Source organism: Sciurus vulgaris, assembly GCF_902686455.1.
Source record: "Sciurus vulgaris genome assembly, chromosome: 14".
Lineage (NCBI taxonomy): Eukaryota > Metazoa > Chordata > Mammalia > Rodentia > Sciuridae > Sciurus > Sciurus vulgaris.
In genome coordinates, this window is record NC_136475.1 from 76,397,577 (window position 1) to 76,415,640 (window position 18,064).

The following is an 18,064-nucleotide window of genomic DNA, read 5'->3' on the forward strand; positions in this document are numbered from 1 at the left end:
GCTTCCTCCACAGACACAGAGTTCCAGGAGAGTCAGACTCCATGGAAACAGAAAGCAGAGGGTGTGTACGTGGCATTTCTTACAGGCCCACTCCAGTTCTCATTAGAAACTGATGAGCCATTGCATGTTTTCATGGTGGGTCCATCGTCATCCAGAAATTCAATCTCGGAATACCAGAAAAGGTATTCTTTCTGGTCAAATGCCTTCCAGTCGCAGATGAGGAAATAGTCTGAGGCTAGAGTTGAGACCGTTTAAATGACTTGCTCAAGGCCTAGTTATGGGCAGAGGGACTATTCTACCATCTTGTGTTAAGTTGTTAGCTTGGTTTCCACCTATATACATCCACAATCTGCAAATGAGGTCCTGAGCAAGGTGAGTGGCTGTGGTCATTTCAATCCTTTCTCGGCTCTGAAGAAGATCCAGGCTATGGAATGTAAGATTTACATCATATTGGTAGCTTTCAACTTGAAATCTGGGCTCCATTGGTTCCCCCTGATTACCTGCAACCTGGTAGGATAAAAAAAAATCTGTTTCTGCATTGACCTTGACTTAGAACTGTGCTACATCCCCTGCAAATTTCCACTTTTCTCTGGAGCAGTTGCTCCCAACACGTATTTACTGAGCATCTATTTCTTATTAGGTCTTGTGTTAGGCCAGGGGATAACCCAAAAGCAAGACAGACAGATCCAGCCCTCAGCAGAAGTAGAAAGTTTGTTGCAAATTATTAATCCTGGAATTAATTCATTCTACAATTACCCACCCAGAATGCTCTAGAATTAGTATTTATAACTTGACTTGGTGAGTGTCCCCACTCACCTGTTCTGAGTCTTGAGCAGACTTTTCCAGACTCTGTGTCTGAAAACCAGTCCCTGCTTGTTTCCTCAGGTCCACCTTGGACTCTAGATCTTGATTTGGTGACTGATCATACCTTGTGTTCTCTTCCCTGGCTTAAGCACCTAAATTTATCACTGTGCCAGGGACTGCGGATAGGATCCTAAATGAGCCAGACATAACCCCTGCTCTCAGGGATGCAAGCTGGCTTCTGGCCTCGACTATCTGGTCAGCACTGAGCACTGTCTTTCCTGTTCACTTGAAACTGCTGAGCATTAGCTTTGGCTCTCTTACTCAGGTTCTAAGTCTTACATGCATCTTTGCTCTGATTTCATGTTAGTTTTAGGTTGAAATTTGGGTTCATAGTACCTACCATCTCTTCCTGGTTGAACTGCCTCCCAGCTGCAACCTCAGGCAAGGCAACATCCTGCCTCTATGCCCAGAAGTTTGGTTCATCTTGTTCTGTCTGCCTGGCCTCTGAGGCAACCCATGGTCTGGAGCTGACCCATCATCCTAACAGGGCTTCAATAAATATTTATGAAGTTGAATCAACTCAACATGGTTCAGAAATTCCAGGATCCTTTAGAAGAATCCAGAGAAGTTGTCTATGGTCTAATAGTATGTTCCACATTGAAAACACCTCTTGTTCATCCTGGCGCTTCTCTGTGTTCAAGAAGCGTGGGAGAAAGTGCAGAAGTCATAGTGGGTGAGATAGGTGGGAGTGGGGGCAATCTTCCACCGAGAACTCACATATCTGGGAATAGTGTGCAGACTCCAACCCAGCCCCTTGTCCAGTCCTGAAGAACCCTGAGGTGCCGGAAACAGGTTCTGCCTGTTACTGGCTGATCTGGAGAGTGTTCTTACCTCCCCACCTCAGCATAAAAGGTTCTGCCCACACAGGAAACAGAAGCAGAGCCTGCCTGTGAAGCTCTTTGTTTTCCTTGAACGCCTCTTTGGATTTTTACATGGGTTGTTCATTCTGGATTAGAAACCTGTGGTTGGCATTTGTGAACTTTCTTCATACCCAGTAAGGTAGGTGCGGGCAACTTGCTTGGGACACCAAAGCTAAATAAAACCTTATGAAGCCGATGACCAGATTCCTGCTGAGTGTCAGCCAATGGCCATTGTTTCTGTCATCTGCTCAACTCAGTTGCCATGTTACTCACTGAAACATATTCTGGTTCTTGTTTAAAGTGAGCCTAGACCTTTTCCTGAATTCTTTTTGTATCTTGATCATTTCACCCCAAGGATGAGAGAAAAATTTTGCCTTCTGAAAGAGTGGCTCAGCCTTTACATCCTGATAGGCAAATTTAAGACGACCCCAAGTCCCAGCATTCATAGACCTGTGTCATTCCTCCCCTCAGCTCTTTCAACAAATAGAATGCAGCAAAAGGGATGGGATGTCACTTCAGAGATTAGGTTATAAAAAGACTGTGGCTTCTGCATTGGGCATTCACTCCTCCTCTTCTTCAGTGCCCTCCCCTCCTCTCTCTTTCTCTTTCTTGAATCCCTCATCCTGTGGGGCTGGCACAAACTGCCGTGTTGTGAGAAAGTCTATGGAGAGGCCCTCAAGGTGTGGTCAGGAACCGAGTCCTCAACCCAATAGCTTGTGTGGGATGGAAGCCTGCCAGCTCCCTTTGAGAAGGCTTGGGAGTGGATCCTTTAGCCCTGTTGAGTTTTGAGATGACTGCAGCTGCATGAGAAACTCTGAGTCAGGTTCACTCAGCTAAACTGTGTCTGGGCTCGACCCACAGAGCTGATAGATAATAAATGTTTGTTATTTTAGCTGTTAATTTTTCAGTAATTTGTAATGCAGCAAAAGATAAATAATATATACCCCCATATTGGAGCTCCAAATATACAGCTTAAGTTTCTTTCTTAGCCTCTCATTCATAGCCTTCCTGCCTTGTGATTTCTTTCCTTATCAAGGTTGCTGCTAGCCCATCAGCTACCTTTGTGCCAATTAAGAAAAGGCCCCATTCCTTAAGACACTTTCTTACCCTTTGGCTGGAAAATTGTCATAAGCATCCAATCTCTGATAACTAGGAAGGGTGTGGAACCCGGTAGATATATTGCCTTTTGCAGTGCACAGTCTGCACCACTGCACGAAGCAACCCTGGCCCCATTCCTGCTAAGAATTCCCCTTCCAATATCATCAATGACTTGCCATTTTTCAAACCTGATGACCTTTCCTTAGTTATCTTTTTCTTTGCTCTCTTGGTTCTCTAGACGTTGTGGATCATTCCCCTACAACTTGTTGTGTAGGATTGTGGGAGATAGGACTATGATAGTGGTATATTGCTAAAAAGATTAATTGCTATTGTAATAACTCCAGCACAGCTAAGTTGATTCTTTATGGTAGTTGCCTTAGTCTTCCCCCACAACCCCCACTATAAGAAGATACCAAAGACTGGATAATTTATAAACAATAGAAGCTTAAGCTTATTTGGCTCATGTTTCTAGAGGCTGGGAAGTCTAGGAGCTTGGTACTGGCTCTGCAAGGGCCTTTGTGCTGCATCGTAACATGGCAGAAGGGCAAGTGAGCATGTGTGAGACAGAGAGGAAATGGGGCCAAACTCGTCCTTTTATTCAGAAGCCCACTCCCATGATAACTAGCCTACTCCCTCCATAACAGCAGCAATTCATGAGGGCCTAATCACCTCTTAAAGGCTCCACCTCTTAACACTGGCAGTTCAATTTCCACCTGGGTTTTGAAGGGAATATTCAGGCCATGGCAGTAACCTACCCGGATGTTGACTAGGGACTTCCTGGTGGTGGTGGTGGGGGGGGGTTGCTGCTGGTTCCAATTTTCTTTCTCCCGCCAGCTCTTGTTCTCTGTACCTGCCCAGAGCCTCTCTATTTATGGCTACCTTGGTATTGTGCCAACCCAGAATTTGTACTTGTTCCTTAATTTTTTGCCCAAACCTCCCTACTGTATCAGGAGACAGAGACACATGTTTTTATTAGAGTCATACACAGTGACCCGTAAGAAGCTCCTTTCCTCAGAAGTCATCAGCACCCCTGCAGTCTGCCAGCCTCCTCTGTTCTCTCTTCCTGGGCTGGTGTGGCTCCATTTCACGTTCTCTTCTGCTAGCTTGCTTTTTGGGAGCCGAGCTTTCTAGTCTTACATCTCCAGGGTTCTAAAAGTACTTAGCTGTGGGAAAACGGTTTTGTCCCTAAGAGGAATTCTGTCCCCAGACATTGAGCCAGGATCTTTGTTCACATGCCTCAGTTAGTCTTAATGTGATCATAGAATGTGTCATGAGGTGCACGTCACCTCCCCAAGTGAAGCTGAAGTGGAGCAAGCTGTTTGTTCTTTTGTGAACTCTCTGCTCTCTGGGATCATCTTTTACCTTCCCCTGACTTGGTATTTTGCCCAGCATGCTGTAAGTGTTTTTTATTCCACGTTGCTGACTTTCCAGTTTGGCTAAGAAACCCACGTGAGTTGACGGATACTCTGCTGTGGTTCATGCAGGCAAACTTTTTTTTAAAAATTTGTTCTTTTTAGATCTACTTGACAGTAGGATGTACTTGGACATATACATACATGGGGTGTAACTGCCCATTCTTGTGGTTGACGTGATGTGGAGTTACCCTGGTTGTGTATTCATACATGAACGTGGGAGAGTCATGTCCGACTCATTCCACTGCCTTTCCTGTTCTCCTCCCCTTCCCTTCTCTTCATTCCCCTTTGTCTAATCCACTGAACTTCTATTTGCCTTGACAGCAATGACAAAGGAATAGATGCCTGGTTGCTCTTCATGTAGGCCTAATCTTCATGTACCTGACATTTTCTTTGACCAGCTTTGAAAACTCCCTTTTAGACGGTCACCACCTGAGACCAGTGCTTGCTCAGAGGAAAAGCAATGCAGCCGGTTTGTTGAACGATGGCTCTGTTGTTGCTGCTTTCCAAAGGTTTGTTGATCATGGCACAGATTCTTTCAGCTTCTTTCTGTCCACCTGTCATGCCACCTGTTTCTCCTTCTTTGGATCAGCTCCTTTCTTCTGTCTCTCACTTGTGAGTCCTTCTGGCTCACTTCCTCTCTCTCCCAGGAAGTACCAGGTAGTTTTGGGGTTTCAATTATTACTACTTTTAAAGACTACTAAACATTTCCTTTATTTATCTATTCATTCATGTGTTAAGCATTTTTTGCTATCTCAGCCACTTTTAAAAGGTGCAGTTCAGTGGTCTTCTGTACATGTAGACCACCACATCCACCTCTGGAACGCTTTTCATTTGGCAAAACTGGGACTGTGGCCATTAAGCAGCAGCCCGAGTCACCCTGCCCTCAGCCCCTGACTACTGTTCTGCTCTCTTCCTCTATGATTCTGACTTCTAGGGACTTCACGTGAGTGGGATCAGACGATACTTTTCCTTCTGGGACTGGTTATTTCACTTTGCGTAAGGGTCTAAGGGCTCACCACTGGAGCTTGTCAACTATTATTTTTACATGACTGATTTCAAATCTCTGGTTTCTGATTTTACCTCTCTTTTAAGATTTACTTCTATATCTCCAGCTCCCTTTGAATTTGTTTGAACACAAATGCATTTCCATTGCCTCAAAGTCCACAGATCTAAAACTGCACACACCACACTTCCCTCCAAATCAGAGCTCCTCATTTCTATTGACAGAAATAGGCTCCTGAAATCTCTTTAAATCTTGGGCCTCTTCTATTTCGTCTTCATTTTTCTCTCTATGTAAAGTTACTCCACAACTTTATAAACTATGGCTCCTATTACCTATAAGATGAAGTCCAAGGTCCTCAGACCACTTGCAATCTGGCCTTGAATTAGTTGAGATTAGGCTCAGTTAGCTGTGTGTCAGTACACCCAAAATAATAGTGGTTTTTAAAATGATGTAAAAGTCTGCTTTCTTTGGTTTAATGAATTCTGGAGATAGCCCAGGGATGGTACAGAAGTCCACAAAGCTGTTAGGGATCCAGACCCTTTGGAGTTCACTAAATGATCATTTCAAGATCATTAACCTCAAGGTTTAAAATGCATCTGGAGTTCCAGCCATCACATCATAATCCCAACATGATGGAGGAAGGGGTAAGCAAGGGCAAATGCCAATTGTCACGTAAAGGGGTAAGAAGTAGAACATCTAGCTGCTAGGGGGGAATAGGAAATATAATCCCTATTCTAGGTGGACCTATGAAAAACTAAAAGTTGGGGGTTTAGTTGCTGAGGGAGAAGACAGAATGGACACTGGGTAGGGAGCAGCTTTCTCTGCCATAGGCCTCCCCTCTGCTTCCGTGTGTCCTCAGCACATCAGCCCATGGACACATCCCCCTGAATTGGGCTTATTTGATACTTATTGTCATTCCCACTGGGCTGACAGTTCTTTAGGCTGGAGAATCTTGTCTGCTTCTTCATTTTTGGTATTTGGTGCAGTGCCTGGCAAGGGAAGGGGTGGAACCAGTATTTGATAAACAGATGCTGTTAGAAAAAACTCTGAGAGGAAGGTGGAGACTCAGGAAAGTGTCCCAGAATAGGGAAGAAGCTGTTTTTGGATTAAAACAAAAAACAAATACTGTCATACAGCATCATTATGCCGTTAGTAATAGCTTCACACATTCAACAGGGCAGAATTTTTTTTCCCTTGATGAAGGAAGCAACAGATTGAGTGATACCGAGAGATTCCTTGAGGTCACATATCCAGCTGGAGATGAACAGGCTGGAATCTGGGTCCTTCGCTCCTAGCCCAGGGTTCTCTTCCCCAGGAAGTGGGAACCAGCTTTGGCTACTGAATTGCTTTGCCTCCAGCACATGAAGCTCCGTGTTCCTTTTGCTCTGTAAACAAATAGCTTCAGGGGCAAACAGTCACTTTGGGGGAGGCCCCACCAGAAGACTCAGGGTCTGCCTTCCCCAGGCGGGGCTGCCCCATCAGGTTGCCCCTGGCCTCTGCTGCTGCATGGAATTCAGTAAAAAGTTGACCTTCGAGCCCAAACCATATGTTGTGTTATTAAAGTGCCATAAAAGTCTCATTTAAGTGTTGATTGTCCCAAGGCAGGAGTGCAGGGACAACAGCACAGCCGGGCCTCTGCTCAGGGCCGATGAAGCCTTCCATTGGGCGAGAGAATAGGGCTGTTTGTGTATTTTCCTGCCTACTTCCTTCTTGGGCTCCTTGGCAGGACTGAGAAGTCCTGGCAGCCGCACAAGGATTCAAAGCCTGCTCAGCTCTTTCTTGTTTTCTCCTCCTAATGTGGTCCCAGTCCCAGCAGCTTCGCATCCCTGAGAACTTGTCAGAAATGCAAATTCTTAGACTCCCTCCAGACCTGCTAAGTCAGATGGATCCAGCAGTCTATTTTTTTTTTTTTCCCCACGTTTCCCAGGGGACTCTGAGAAGCATCAGAATCAAGAAGGGGTCCAGGAGAAAGTTGAAACGTGCAGTGAGTGGGGCTGCTGGCTTCTCTGGACTGCCAGGGACTGTAGGAGGCTGAGGACCCCCATCCTGGTTCAGTCACAGCACTGACTTTGAGGCCACTGAGGTATCCTCCCTCTGCAGCCTGCTCCCAGGTGGGGAAACCCATTCATAAGGAGGAGCCATGGACAGCAAGGGACAGCAGGTAGAGAAACTGGAGGGGCCACTGAAGAGGGGCGGTACAGGCAGCAGCCAGGACAGGCAGGCCCTGCTAGACCGGTCAACGCCTAGCACACGGGCTAGGCCGCTCTTGTGTTGATTCCAGGCAGTCCTGCTGTTGGCGAGGTATTGGCTCCTGCCCTGTTACGTGGTGAAGCGCTTCACGGCTTCCTTGCACGAGCCAACATGGCCAATGAGCCGTGTTGGGTTCTGCACACTTCAGTATCCTGGGCACCTCTTAAGCTTCTGACCCACCTCCCTGAGCAGTGCGCCACAGCAGCATGGGGCAGAATGGCCTGCCGAGGGTGGCTGCTCCGTCCACTTTATTGGGCTTTCAGGCTTTGGTTTCATAGCTGTGCTCCAGTCATTCTGGCCACAGGAAGATGAGGGTGACACCAACATGACATGGGGTCAGGGGATGCCTGAGTTAGGTGTATCCTGGTAAGATCAATAAGTCATAAAATTATGAAGTTATTGGTGAGAAATCATGAATTGTCCCAGTTCTGTGATTAAACTCTGTGACTCCATTTTTACTCTCAGGCAGGGAAAGTTCTCTTCTTCACGTCTGGTTTTGCAGGTGTCACATTTGTGTTAAATAATGCATGGACCCTCTGCACCTGTGTCTTGCTCACTGCAGTGAGAAGGCCTAGCCGACTGGCCGGGCCGGGGCCATCATGGCAGTGGATAAGGCCCAAAATAAGGATTGAGAGGCAGGCACTGGGAGAGGAGGGAGAACCCTTTCGTGGAGTTGGACTTCAAGGGAAATGGTCAAAAAGTCACTGTGTCCTCATCCGATTGACAAATGTGGGTTTTTCAGGACCCAGCTGTGGGACACAGAAAGGGCCATTTCTTGACATTGGTGAGAAGCAAGGGTGAGACAGAAGCCAGGCTTCATGGCAGGACCAGCCAGGAAAACAGCAGCTCCAGCTTAAAGAAAGGAGCTTCCTGGAATGAGGGGGTGACTGGGGACAGTGCGAAGAGGACAGAAGGGCAACTGCAGTGCCCATGGCTGGTCACACACCTGCCCAGGACTGGCTCAGGACAATGAAAGGTGCCCTGACCTACAGGAGGTGGGAACTCAGAGCCTGAGCCCCGGTTCCACCACTGGCAAACGTGGGACGAATTCCCAGTCAGAGAGCTTCCACCGATGTCATGGATTTTCCAAACTGTAATCACAAACCTACCTTCCTGCCCTTGCCTGCACTGGGGAGGTTTCTGGAGTTTTCTTAGCTTTCAGAACACAGCAGGTTTACAGAGGAAAGCATTTTGGAATTGGGTCAGCTGGGCTCTGAATGCTGGCTTTGCTCTGTGAATTTGGGTATTTCCTGGGAATGCCTCTTGGCCATGCTTAGCTTGGTTCCTCATCTGTAAAATGGTTCATCATGCCCCGCAAGTCGTATTTCAGCAATGATGATGAAGGGGATCCAGCGTCTCACTGAGCACAGAGAAGGCTGGGAGTGGGTGTCTGAACCTCTTGTTTGTCTCCAGCCCCTCCTCCCAGGCTGCGCACATCCCAGAGATGGGAGTCCCTCTCTTATTTCGAAACCCGAAGGCCTTGGGGTGAACACTCATCTATCCCATTTACGTCAGCTTGGTTGGAGATGTGGGCTTGGAGGGAGGGAATTCAGCTTGACTTCTTTCATTTGGAAAGCCAGAGGCAATTTTCTTTCTTCCTTGTTACTGAGACAGAATCTATGTTGGATACTGTATCCTAGAGATCAAGTTCAGTCTCCAAGCCTGTCGTCTGGTCATTCAATATCCTTTGCAATTACAGGAAAGCCTGGGATCTAGCCTCATCCACAACAGGATCACAGACAAAAAGTCTGGCTCTGGCTTTGGGTTGCAGGGACCAAGGTGGGGTGTGAGCTTGGGCACTTGGGCAGGTCATCCAATTGGCCACCAGTTTGGGACAACCCGATGGTTTATTCCCTCGTAGGAATACATTTCTAATATTCCTGCCTCATAACCAGGACATGAATTTGGATTATAGTACTTTAAACAGCCCTGCTTGCCCCAAGTTCTCCTCTGTCCCCACTGGAGTTTGAGCTGTGTTCGCTGCTATAAACAGAATCCACCAGAGGAAGGGGAGGTACCTGACCTTCGAAATGCAATCCAGCTGCAGGGCTGCCTGGCACGGCAGAGCATTGCAGCTGCATTTAATCTTCCTGGAGCACAGCCGCTGGAGGCCTCCCAGCATTGAGGCGCCTGTGGGCAGCTGCCTGGCTTGCCCCAACTCTGCATGTGAACTACAGAGCACTCAAGAGGGAGCGTGGAGGTTACAAAGCTGTGGATGCTCCTAACTGCTGTGTGTAAAGAGTACGTGATGTGCCTGTCACCCTGGCTGAAATAGAAACTCTGAGAGCTATTGCCTCCCCACTGGTTTTTGCTACACGGACTGGTAAAATGCACATGGAATTTTTGGGAAGAAATGGGGGAAAGGAAATGGTAGGAAAGAATACAGGAGGCCTCTTCTGGGTGAGACAATTCTGGAGGAGGGGGAGATGAAGAGGAGGGAATGGAGAGGAGGAGGAGGAAGCAGGAAGACAGGCAGCCACAGCTGAGCAGTTCAGCTCTGCATACAGTGTGCCCCAGTGTATGCCAGATGTGAACTTGGCTCTGCTCCTTCCAGCACTCGTAGCTCTAATGGCCCCCTGGGCTTGGCTGCTCCACAGCAAGGTGACGAGGCTTTAGGGGAAGGTGTCATGATGAATGGCCAGTGCTCTGGGCATCTCCCTGAATGCAGGGAGATTGCTCTTAATTGCTAGCATGATGTCCCACCCAAGGGAGGTGAATAGTAAATATCTATTGACCAGGAACAAATATTTAATTGAAAATCATGAAAAAGAGACCAAAGAGGGGCTTTCAGCCCAGACCTGGTACATGATACTAGCACCTCCTGGATTTTAGTGTATGTGTTGATTTCTTGAGGATGTTGTTAAAATCTCACATCAAAATCTCACCTGAAAGGTCATTAGAAAAGGCTGCCAGGTTCAGTGGTGCATGCCTATAATCTCGGTGGCTCAGGAGGCTGAGGCAGGAGGATCACAGGTTCAAAGCCAGACTCAGCAATTTAGCGAGGCACTTAGCAACTCAGTGAGGCTCTAAATAAAACATAAAAAAGGGTTGGGGTTGTGACTCGTTAGTTAAGCACCCCTGGGTTCAATCCTCAGTACCAAAAAAAATTAAAAGAATAAATAAAACTGAAGGCTGCTTTGCTGCTGAGTGGAAGATCATAGTTTGGAACTCAGAAATTAAGGTCCCTACCTTGTCTGCAGTCTGCTGAACTCTGTGGCCCAGGGACCCAGGACTGGGTAGAAAAAGAAGACCAACATTCCCCCTCCTCCCTCTGCTGACCCCTGGGACCCTGCACAGCAGAGTTTTGAGCTCTGCAGCTTCCACTGGACACCCCTTGTGGCCACAGCCCTCCTAAATCCCCCCAGGGCCCCACAGGCATGTGAAACCCAGGTCTAGTTTGCTAGGGGCTTTGCTGTGGTCTGGGATCTCTGAGGTTCAAGTTTCCCTTTCTAATTTTGGAAATTTCACATTACTTTGGGAAATTTCATATTACTTCTTGTGATTTTTGGACAGACCCAAATATTCTGTTCTGAAATCCAACCTCAGCTATCCACAACTACTGATACCTCTGTCTCCACTAGCATCTTACTACCACTGCTGCCCCTGCCACTTCTGCCACATCCTTGTCACCTCCAGTGCCATCTCTACTATCCCTCTCTTGTGCTCATGTGTTGCTTTGGTAACTTTTATAGTGCCATCACCTCAATCTATGGTGTAGGCGTCATTTTATCCATCCCAAGAAAGCATAAGGGCCAGAGACACTGAGTTCTATGTCTGAGGTCTCACAACCAGTAAATGACAGTGCTGGGACTCAAATCTAGGCCTTTGGACTCTAGAGCAGATGCTGTCACTTATGTCCTGATGTCTCTAAGGGGTCTGCATCCCTATCCACTGCAGTCTCTTCCCTGGGCCTGTGGCTTGTATTCTGGTGGGAGGACCTGATCTGGGCAGAGGAGCAGCCCCCTCCTGCCCTGGGCACTGTGCTCCTCCCATCCAGAGGGGGAACTCAGACCTCCCAGAGCCAGGGGCCTGAACAGGTCACGTCACTCCAACTCTTAATTCAGTGGGATGGATGGGAGACAGGGCCAGGGATGTCACTGCCACTTTGTAACTTAAGTTTGTAGAATCAGCCTTCGAAAGACATTTATTTGTGCTTTAAATAAATAAAGCAAAACCACCTCACCACACCCGCATCCTGAGCCTGTGATGTGGGCAGAAAGACGCTAAGCCATAAAATACTGATAATAAACCCCTTGTATTGTTATAGTGATGTACAATTTCAAAGAGTCCATCAAACTTCATTTCATCTTAATCTTCCTTTTAAGGTAGGCAGGACGGTGTAATTACTCTTGCTTTATAGATGGGAAAACTGAGGCTTGAGGAGGTTGGGGACTTGGTCAAGTTCGCTGATCTAGGCGTGGGATATAAATGGTCTGCCTGCCTCTAGGGTTGGTGTTTGTTAGACCACATTGGACATGCAGTACTGGTTGCCTGCCTTGGACACAGTGTCACCATCCAGCATGGACTGTCCAAGCCCTGACAGACTTATTACCAGTGACTAGTCATTGTTTATTGCCAAAAAAGTGCAGGACTATAGACAAACACCTAAAGGTGAAACAAATAAAAAGGGCTCAGAGAGCCAAGTTGGTATTCAAGTGAGATCAGGGAAGGTCCATCCAGGAGAGGGGCGGAAGGCTTCTGAGTGGGAAATGCACAGGTCCTGGAAACCAGCAGATCAGAAGTCAAAACCAGAGATAGCTGATCTACGGAGTGGCAGGCAGAAGTGTGCCAATTGGAAGGCCAAGGTCAGGTCTGGAAAGATGGGGTGGAGGCAGGTCACTTTCAGAGTCTGAGTTCTTAGAACTCAGCCCCAGAATTTTGGAGGAAAAAATGCCAGGTACCCATGTTTGGCAACAGTTGGAAGAAAAAAAAAAAAAAAAAGAAGAGAGAAGGAATTTAGGTAACAGACCAAGAAAACCAAGAAAGAAGCCTGATATCAACTGAGGCTTGCATAGAGTGGAAGCTGGTTTCAGAGCTCTTGTCCAAGAGAGAACGAGGTTTACATGTTCAGGGTGGCTGGGTGGCCCCAGGGGGCGGGACAGGCAGATCAGCACACTGCAGCAGTCGGTTAAGCAAGCACCTGATGCAATTTTTTAAGGACTCTGTTTCTCAAACTGACATTCTGCAAAACTCTGTTCTGTAGGATGCTTCTGAGTGTCAAAAAGGGTCTGTGCTCAGTAAAGATGGGAGATCCTGATCAAATGAAACTCAAAGAGTCCTTTAATAAAAGATTGGAGAGCACTTTGATTAAGCATGTTTGCAATGGGTATGTCCAGGTAAAAGTCATCAAGAGCCGAATTTTCCAAATTTCTTTGACCTCAGTACACAGGAAAACACCTCTTGGAATGCAGTTGGAGAAACTCAGTCCAACTTGTCCCCAGTTGGGCTGATGGCAATACTTTCTGGTTTCCATGTCTGGGCCCTGACCTTTCCCTTATCATGATCCTGTTGGGAAAGGGTTAGACACCAGAGTAAGACAGCACTGTATTTTTAAGGGTAGTCCCACACCACTTCATCTCTGAGTTTTTGTTTTTTTTTTTCTTTTTTCCTTCCAGTGCTTTCTCCTGTGCCTTGCTAAAAGTTGTTTGTTATCGCAGACTAGTACACTGTAGTGTTCGTTTTAGTGTTTTGTACTCTGGGGCTGGCATCTGCTTCAACCATAAAAGGATATAAAGTGCCATAAAAGGAACAAGGCCTGGAGATGCCAGTCTTTCTCTGACCACCCAGATTTAACCTGCCCACTTCGTTGGCACAAGTAAGCAGGAAGCAGGAGATCAGAGTGGGGTGGGGGCAGCCAGATTGGGGGTCCCTTTAGATTTGTTATCCCCTTGTCTGTGACCATACCCATCTGGCCTGGATCTGACAATACTCCTGAGTTTGCTCTCTGGACTCTGCTCCCTTTCTGTTGCTCCCACTCTGCCCTCAGTCCCTTGGTATTGGAAATGTCTTTAATGGCCATTTGTTCGCTGTGGTCTACCTGTGGTTCTCGAACTTGGGCATCCATCAGAATTACCTGGAGAGTTCTTGAAGGCAGATTGTTGGGTCCCACTCCCAAAATCTCTAATTGAATAGATCTGGGATGGAACCTTAGAGTTGCCTTTCTGGTAAGATCTCACGTGATGCTAACACTATTTGAGAACCATACTTTGAGAATTACCAGTGTAGTTTCCAAACCTGAATTGGTTAGTAAGCTTGGGAAACAGTGTGTATTCCTGTGGCTCAGACCTACTGAATAGAGGTTGCTGGGGGTCAATGTCTTGTCTGCCTCTCTCTGACTTGGCTTCTGCTAGTTTCTTTCCTCTCTCCTGTGCCAAATAAAGATGCAGGATGCAGACTCCTCCTCAACTATCAAATGCCATGGAAACCTATCACCTCTAACTGGGCTGAAAAAGTCCAGAAAAAAGGATTTATATTTGTTATTTTGATTAATTTTAATGTCCCTATCTTTGGGTATATTCTTTTTTTCTAGTAGTAGAAGTAAAAACTATCACTTGTGTAGCAATTACAGTTTGTCAATGTTAATCTTCAACAATATTCTATAGGAGAAGTATTATTGGACCCATTTTATATATGAAAATATAAAATTTAAGAAAATTTCTAGTGACTCCAAATTCCAGAAGTCTTCTGATTTACCAGTATGTGGGGGCCTCCTGATGTGGAGGTTACTCCCTCTTTTCTAATGGGGGTGGGGTGGGGGGAAGTGCAGCCAGATGGCTCCACCGAATTCAGGGAGCCACCGTAGGGAGCCCATGGTGTCAGCCTGTACGTGATTTCAGGTGATTTTTGATACAAAAACATCTTGAAGGGGGGTGCTTATGTTACAAGTTCAGACAAAGGAATTGAGACTAACTAGGTATAATGTGGATGCAATTAGACATGAAAAACAAACTGAACACATAGTTTTCATCTTTTACTTGTCACATAAAACTCCATTGCATGAAAATGATTCTTGTTTTAAAAATGAAGAAAAATGTCCTCAATAAAATAAAATGACTTAGTTATGATTATGGATTTAGCATGTAGCAGAACTGGGATTTGAAATCTATGAAACCTATGCTTTTGAGACTAGAAAGACTAATAACGACAAGTGTTGGTGAAGATTTAGGATGACTGGAACCCTCAGTCACTGCTGATGGGCATGCAAACTGGTAGCTACCTTCATAAATAGCTTGGAAATTTATCCTAAAGTTAAATGCATCCATATCATAAGATACAGCAATCCCATATCTAGGTAGCTTCCAGTATTAGACTATTGCAAACAAAACTGCTATCAATATTGTGTACAGTCTTTGTGTATGTATGTGTTTCATTTCTATTGTGTCAATACCCAGATATAGAATTGCTGTATCACATGGTAAAGGTACATTTGCCAGGCACAGTGGCACATGCCTGTAAACCCAGCAGCTCGGGAGGCTGAGACAGGAGGATTGCAAGTTCAAAGCTAGCCTCAGCAATGGCGAGACACTAAGCAACTCAGTGAGACCCTGTCTCTAAATAAAATACAAAATAGGACTGGGGATGTGGCTCAGAGGCCAAGTGCTCTTGAGGTCAATCCACAGTACCAAAAAAAAAAAAAAAAAAAAAAAAAAAGATGTGTCATGCAATGGACTATTGCTCAGCAATGAAATAGAACACAAAAATTATAACACAGATAAATTTTTAAAAAAAATTAAAGCAACCAAACATCAAAGAATGCATATTCTAATTCCATCATATGAAATTCTAGAAAAGGTAAAATGAATCCATAGTGATACATGTGCAAGAGTTAGAGTATAAAACAATTTCCATTTTACAGCTGAGAAACTGAGGATCAGGAAGATTGACTAGCTTGCCCAGGATTGCATAGCAAGGAAGCCATGGTATATGGATCTGGGCTGGCCAGCTCATTCTGGAGGCTGTTCCACTGATTACCAAGTCAGGCTGAATCTGGATCTCCCCTTCTCTTCTTGATCTTGGGCTGTCTTGTTTGACCCCACTTATTTGTCTGGCTTTCTCTTCTAGGAAGACTGTCCACATGCTTTACTTAGAGCTTAAGCCTGGGTTTATTGTTTCCCTTTGCAAGAAACTCAATACCCTGTAAGGGTGACGTCATTTGGATATCTGCATCCAAACCTTCCTGCTTGGTGGAAGATTTCTGTCAGGCTTGATTCTCACACATTTTCTTTGGTGAGGAAGTTTAACTAACTAACCCTCCTAAGTTTGACAGATTTGGAATGGCAGGATGTCCAGAGAAAATTGAATTTCGGAGAAACAATAAATAATTTTTTTAGCATAAGTATGTCCTATGCAGTGATTGCAATATAATTATGCTAAAATGAGCTTTTGTTTCTCTGAAATTCAAGCTTCATGGTATCCTACATTTCATTTAACAATTCTCGCCCCTACTGGCATGCTATGTCTTTGCTAATAAAGGACAGAGTTTTGGCAACACCTCCAAGAAAAGTCTCCATAGGAAGCAAAATAAGACTGGCTCTTTAGAGTTCCTTCAACCTCGTTTCTACCTTCCATGATCATCTGGTTTAAGCCTCCATCATGAAGCATTTCCTTTGGTCCTCCTTGCTCTCTGCCTTGTCCATTGTCTCCTTAGCTCCAGGGTCCTTGTCTGCCCCCTGCTATCCACTCACTATTGCTCCTTATCATGTTTGATCTGGTTTCTCCAGCGGTATGCCTGTCGTCTCTTCTCAACTCCAACCCGCCTTTGCTTTCAGTGCAACCCCAGCTTCGGTTGACCGGGCCATGGACTTACCATGCCAGGATCAAAGCCCCAGAGCATTCAAGACATTAGTGCCCCTTACTCCCAAGTGGGGTCACAGCAGGGACCTCACTCAGAGTCTTCATGTATTCATTCTGTTCCACCTGCTCCATGTGAGTTATGAATTGGCCCAAGTTCGTTGTTAGGGTTGAAACTTGACAGGCCTCTGCTCCACTAGGCTGGACAAAAGGACTTAGAAACATACCCTTATTCAGCAGAGGGCGAAAATGGCCTACATATAGTTTATGTCAATAAAATTATAATCATTCCAGGCAAGGAACAAATGAAATCTTAAATTAAGCTATCTGGTGAAATATTTTGCAATTCTTTTTATTCCCTTTGCGGTTTTGTGGGCACAAAAATGCTTGGTCTTTGGAAAGCTAAGTGGGGGTGGGGGCTGTGGCTCAGTGGTAGAGCACTGGCCTAGCATGTGTGAGGCTCTGGGTTTGATTCTCAGCACCGCATATAAATAAATGAATAAAATAAAGGTTCATCAGCAACTTAAAAAAAAAAGAAAAGAAAAGCTAAGTGGGCTCTCTGTGGGAGTGACTGCTTAGTTTATGGCTGTCACGTTTAGAGGGCAAGGCATTTGAGTTTGTTTTGGGCATTGATCCAGAGGTACTGGCAGGATCCATCAGTCCATCAATACAATGCCACCGCCCTGTGAAAACAACAGTAAAACACTGTCCTTTCAGAGATGTTAGGGAAGTCACACAAAGAAGAGCTTATGCGGTACCCGTGGATTACGAGGCTGTAAGGGAAGCAGTGGTCCAGGCAGGGAGAAGATGCAGAGGAACAAAGGGGAGGGACTATTCAGAGTTGGATCTGGAAGGCTAAATAAGTGTTGGGTTCCAGGAAACAGGATATGGCCTCCTCCTGTCCTCCAGAGGCCTGTGTCCAGTCCACAAGTTGCTTAAGAGAGGCCAGGTGGGTGACAACTTTGCCATTGTTCCTGGCTTGGGCTCCTGCAGGAAGATTTCTTGCTGGGATTGGGTGGGGCAAGGTGAGTGTGCCTTCTGGAGGTGGCTGCCTTCCAACACAGTATGGAGAAGGTGTTGGGAACTGACCTGAATTTTAATGTGCTCAAATTTTACTGTGTTCCAGAACATTTGTGGATGAGGCAGCAGTTGTGTGATTACAGTAGGGGAAAAAAATCAGCAAGGAGTTTGTTGAAATACAAATTGCTATCTGTATGTAGCCTTATAAATGTAGATTCTGAAGATTGGTGGGGGTGGGGGGACAGTGCCAGAAATCTGCCTTTTTAACAAGCTCCCATGGGGATTTGATCTGCATTTGATCGTACCATCAATGCTGTGGAAAAGCTCTAATCACGCCACACCTCTGCTTAAAAATCCTCTCCTATCACCCCTATGAGATACTGTCAAATGCATTCTGGACGTGTCCATCTCTTTAACATGGCTTTCAAGTTTCTTCTGTTTCCCAAACCAAGGCATGAAGACAAAACATTGTGGGAGACACTGTCTCTGGCATGCGCCTATAATCTCATCAACTTGGGAGGCTGAGGCAGGAGGATCACAAATTCACGGCCAGCCTCAGCAACTTAGACTCTGTCTCAAAATAAAAAAGGACTGGGGATGTGGGGATGTTGCTCAGTGGTAAAGTGCTCCTGGTTTCAATTCCCAGTACCGAGAGAGAGAGAGAGAGAGAGAGAGAGAGAGAGAGAGAGAGAGAGAGAGAGAGAGAGAGATTGATTTTCTCACCAAGGAAATAAAACATCCTAATTCTCTTTCAAGAAAACACT

At 45.8% G+C, this 18,064-nt stretch overlaps 1 long non-coding RNA gene across 1 annotated transcript in view; it reads left to right on the forward strand.

Moving 5' to 3' along the window:
- The first annotated feature begins 1,178 nt into the window (after positions 1-1,178).
- LOC306644023 overlaps positions 1,179-18,064 on the forward strand; it is a 50,806-nt gene continuing 33,920 nt past the window's right edge. The window contains exon 1 of the long non-coding RNA XR_013759148.1: positions 1,179-1,863. This is a non-coding gene — a long non-coding RNA (uncharacterized lncRNA). The remainder of the gene's footprint in view (positions 1,864-18,064) is intronic.